We start from the raw sequence: 5,725 nt of genomic DNA on the forward strand, positions 1-5,725 counted from the left end.
GATTGAAGAGCGGACCTCTAGGTCTTTCCAGTAGGGTAGGTCCCAAAATATAGATTTCTTCTTCCACATGGGTGCGTGTCCCTCAGCATCATTCGGAACAGCTAGTCCACCGGGACCCTTTCCAAAGATTACATAGTGTAAATCATTGACCATAGCAAGTACGTGGTCACCAGTACGCATGGAGGGCTTCTTCCGGTGATCTGCCTTGCCTTTGAAATGCTTGCCTTTCTTTCGACATTGATGGTTGGTCGGAAGAAATCGACGATGGCCCAGGTACACATTCTTCCAGCATTTGTCTAGGTATATACTTTCAGTGTCATCTAAACAGTGCGTGCATGCGTGGTATCCTTTGTTTGTCTATCCTGAAAGGTTACTGAGAGCGGGCCAATCGTTGATGGTCACGAACAGCAATGCCTTAAGGTTAAATTCCTCCTGTCTGTGCTCATCCCACGTACGTACACCGTTTCCATTCCACAGCTGTAAAAGTTTTTCAACTAATGGCCTTAGGTACACATCAATGTCGTTGCCGGGTTGCTTAGGGCCTTGGATGATCACTGGCATCAGAATGAACTTCCGCTTCATGCACATCCAAGGAGGAAGGTTATACATACATAGAGTCACGCGCCAGGTGCTGTGATTGCTGCTCTGCTCCCCGAAAGGATTAATGCCATCCGTGCTTAAAGCAAACCATACATTCCTTGGGTCCTTTGCAAACTCATCCCAGTACTTTCTCTCGATTTTTCTCCACTGCGACCCGTCAGCGGGTGCTCTCAACTTCCCATCTTTCTTTCGGTTCTCACTGTGCCATCGCATCAACTCGGCATGTTCTTCGTTTCTGAATAGACGTTTCAACCGTGGTATTATAGGAGCATACCACATCACCTTTGCAGGAACCCTCTTCCTGGGGGGGGGGGGCTCGCCGTCAACATCACCAGGGTCATCTCGTCTGATCTTATACCGCAATGCACCGCATACCGGGCATGCGTTCAGATCCTTGTATGCACCGCGGTAGAGGATGCAGTCATTATGGCATGCATGTATCTTCTCCACCTCCAATCCTAGAGGACATACGACCTTCTTTGCTGCGTATGTACTGTCGGGAAATTTGTTATCCTTTGGAAGCTTCTTCTTCAATATTTTTAGTAGCTTCTCAAATCCTTTGTCAGCCACAGCATTCTCTACCTTCCACTTCAGCAATTCCAGTACGGTACCGAGCTTTGTGTTGCCATCTTCGCAATTGGGGTATAATCCTTTTTTGTGATCCTCTAACATGCGATAGAACTTTAGCTTCTCCTTTTGACTTTCGCATTGCGTCCTTGCATCGACAATGACCCGGCGGAGATCATCATCATCGGGCACATCGTCTGGTTCCTCTTGATCTTCAGCAACTTCACCCGTTGCAGCATCATTGGGCACATCATTTGGTTCCTCTTGATCTTCACCAGCTCCCCCCCGTTGCAGCATCACCGTATTCAGGGGGCACATAGTTGTCATCGTACTCTTCTTCTTCGCCGTCTTCCATCATAACCCCTATTTCTCCGTGCCTCGTCCAAACATTATAGTGTGGCATCAAACCCTTGTAAAGTAGGTGGGAGTGAAGGATTATCCGGTTAGAGTAAGACCTCGGATTCCCACATTTAGTGCATGGACAACACATAAAACCATTCTACTTGTTTGCCTCAGCCACATCGAGAAACTCATGCACGCCCTTAATGTACTCGCAGGTGTGTCTGTCACCGTACATCCATTGCCGGTTCATCTGCGTGCATTATATATAATTAAGTGTCCAAATTAATAGAAGTTCATCATCACATTAAAACCAAAGTGCATACATAGTTCTCATCTAACAACATATAGCTCTCCGGAGCATCTAATTAATTAAATCATACATTGAAACTATGTAAAACATTTCAATGTGAAAACAAATGCGATCATAATCGCAACCAAGGTAACAATTGATCCAACAGCATAATGATACCAAGACTCAGTATGAATGGCATATTTTCTAATCTTTCTAATCTTCAAGCGCATTGCATCCATCTTGATCTTGTGATCATCGACAACATCCGCAACATGCAACTCCAATATCATCTTCTCCTCCTCAATTTTTTTTATTTTTTCCTTCAACAAATTGTTTTCTTCTTCAACTAAATTTAACCTCTCGACAATAGGGTCGGTTGGCATTTCCGATTCACATACATCCTACATAAATAAAATCTATGTCATGTTGGTCGGCATAATTTTCATAAACAATAAATGAACCAATAGTTATAAAGATAATACATATACCACATCCGAATCATAGACAGGACGAGGGCCGACGGGGGCGGATACCAAAACCATCGCACTATATAAGATGCAATAATAAAAGTAAGAAAATAATACAAGTATCTATGTAAACATACAAGTAAGAATATTTTTCCTTTCTGAAAGACGATAAGAACAAGAGGCTCACCACGGTGGTGCCGGCGATGAGCTCGGCGCGGGTGATCGAAGGCGGTGAAGACGGGGACGGGGCGTGACGGACCGCTAAACCTAGACAAATATTGTGGAAAATGGAGCTTGGAGGTCGAGCTTGGAGAGGAGAAAGCTTAAGTAGTGTGGCTCGGACATTCCATCGAACACCTTGTGGGCATAGGAGGTGAGATAGAGCACCACCAAGCCCTCTCCCCCTCGGCCAGAGAAAAACAGAGCACTGGGATGCTCTGCTCGCGAGCGAGGGATATATATAGGCACCTCATTGGTCCCGGTTGGTGACATGAACCGGGACTAAAGGGGAGCCTTTGGTCCCGGTTCAAGCCACCAACCGGGACCAATGGTGGTGGGCCAGGAGCGAGGCCCATTGGTCTCGGTTCATCCCACCAACCGGGACCAAAAGGTCCAGATGAACCGGGACCAATGGCCCACATGGCCCGGCCGCCCCCCTGGGCTCATGAACCGGGACCAATGCCCCCATTGGTCCCGGTTCTGGACTGAACCGGGACTAATGGGCTGACCTGGCCTAGACCAAAGCCCTGCTTTCTAGTAGTGTGTAACTGTTACCGCTGAAACGGTGAACCTGTCTCCGACACTCCTCCCAGTCTTCGTAACCTCCGGGAACCTTACCCTTGTACATGACATACGACGGTATCTCTATGCACAAGCCAAACAACAGACAATACATAAGCAATATATAAGTATGCAACAAAAGGATCGGAAGAGAAAAGCAAGACATTAATAGCACGATTCATGGTCCTACTAATAAATAGCATCGATTACATCTAAGTTGAATGACTGTCTAAACCAAAGAGACATACAATTCATTGAAATTTAATTACAACATGAGCCAATCAATGTTTCAGAACTACACATAGCATCACTACTTTCGACTCGACTCATGGGACCGGAGCATGGATGAAGCCGCCGTCTGTCGTGATGGTCATGAAATCGCGGGCGTTGTCAACCTGCATTTGTAGCGTTGTGTCTATCTCACTGTTGGACGGTTGATATCTGAGGTAGAACTGCCCCGAGGTATGAAGGACATCTTGATGGATGATTTCCGCTAACTCCGACTGGATGCGAAAGAATTCTTGTCTGATGTCCGCGTCCTGGATTGCCGACAAGCTCGCGGCCCAATCTTTGAGATTATCTGGTAGCAAAAGGTGATGATGGTCCAGTACGATCGCCCGCATGTGATGGAGGGCGTAGTAGGCATCCTTCTGACCGACAGGCGGCTGCTTGACGCAGCAGAACTTAGTATTGTGGGCGAACACGTGCCTGCCGTACCTACGAACTGGCCTGGTGAAGGTGCCTCCAGATTTGGCGTAGCCGGGGAGAACATCATCAAGAACTTTCTTGATATTTGTGTAGTCTGTCTTGGAGTCACAGTTCGGGTCGAAATACGTGGCCATGGAATATTTCGGGTTTAAGAGGATGAGTGTGCAATGTATGTCACTGCACAGAACACAGAATATTAGAAAAAAGAAAGAACGATCAAAATCTAAGAAATCATTTGCTTCGGGGCAGTTAAGGGATGACTTACTCAGGAAAGTAAGACACGGGGAAGTTATCATTATCTGGGTTTGCCAGAATGACGCCATCGAGGTGTGAACTCACGACTTGGCGGTCCCCAGAGCTGTCCAACAGCTTGGCACGCATGTAGAAGGGGTCGACTATCACGATGTCCGGGGTCTTGTCTCTAATGATCCGCATCTCCATACTCAGCGAAAACAGCCGAACGAAGGTGTAGTGCAGCGGATGAAGGTTAGACATAGCAAAGATGTCATCAAACCACAGGACGATCGTACCCCCGATGGCGCCATCAACAAAGCCCTTGCCCTCTGGCACCTTGGCCACGAAAACCGGGTATGCCACATCATTATCTCTGAGACACCACTTCTCCAAAGAAAGAACACTGTCATGCAGACTCCGCAGAGCACCGGTTGCAGCATTGAGCATATTTGTCGGTAGCATCGCCCTACCCGCCACATGCACCCTCCTCGAGATATCCTTAGGTGAAGGTGGCCCGTCCTGAGCACGGATCGTACTCGGTGCCGGCTGGCTCACACCAGCGCCCTTTCTAGCCTTTCGTTTCCGTCCCTTCTTCTTGATCTGTTGTAATGGGACCGAGTTCTGCTCACAAACCGCCTTCTTGAGCGTGTTGGGGCTGATAATATTTGGCACCTCAGCTATCTGAGGCTCGGTGAAGGCAGCAGCTGGAGGCGTCTCCTGAGAACTAAACGCCAGACGACGCCTGTTGCAATTGGGTTTCTCCGCCGTACCAGCTAGATCGCGGTCGTCTTGGTTGGGTTCTTGAGAAGGAGGCCCGCAGAACTCTTCACCGTACCCATGTTCGGCAAAGTACTTATCGACGTTGGTAAATGTACCGTCGTCATTGTCGTCGTCGTCCGGATCCTGTGCCATATGCATGTCCGGATCCTGTGCCATAGTGATGTCCGGCATGTCCGGTAGCGTTGCGGCGTTCTTGCCATGGCTTGGCGCCGACACGACCGGCGGTCTTGTCTGTGGGGTGGTGTCCCCCGCCCCCAAACGAATTTGGCTCTTCAGCCAAAGCAGGGGCCTGCTTACGTAAGCGCTGAGGGTCATCTCTTCTTCTTCGTCGGCCCCAGCGGGTCGAATCGGAGGTAACAACTCGTCGCGGCCTGGCAGCACCCGAACCACTTGAACCCTATACACTGTGGGTGGCATCGGATTACCGTGGAACACGGGGTTGCCTGGTTGAATGATTCTGCCCTTGGCAACATCAACCAACTCGCCACCCACGAAGTGCAGGAGAGTGCAAGGAACGTCGGTGGCGCCCTGCGAAAACATGTAGGGCGTTAGGGATGCCCAGTCAAAGGCAAGGAGATGAAGTCATCAGCCGAGAGGCTAAGTTACCATGATGCTGTCGAGCTCAGCTAATATCGAGGCACTGCCAACGGCGGGCGTGCAAATAACGGAGGGGCCGCTTGCTGGCGAGGTGCCGGCCGGCGTACACCCGGGTGCATTAAGCTCCAATGCCCGTGCCGGCGCCGGAGACACGAATACCGCCTCCACCGAAGACACCAATGGCGCCGCCGGAGACACCAATGGCGCCGCCTGCGTGTTGTGCGAGTTGCTGGCCGTGAAGCTGGGAACCGGGGGAGGCCCCTGTTGGCCGCCCGCAATCCACGTCGTCAGCCGATGAATCAATGTAGGCACCATGGCGTTGAGTGTCGTTCCCAGTTGCTGTTGCACTTGCTCTTGG

The sequence above is a fragment of the Triticum urartu genome, chromosome 1A (assembly GCF_056163025.1).
Source record: "Triticum urartu cultivar PI428250 chromosome 1A, HENAU_Tu73, whole genome shotgun sequence".
NCBI classification, from domain to species: domain Eukaryota; kingdom Viridiplantae; phylum Streptophyta; class Magnoliopsida; order Poales; family Poaceae; genus Triticum; species Triticum urartu.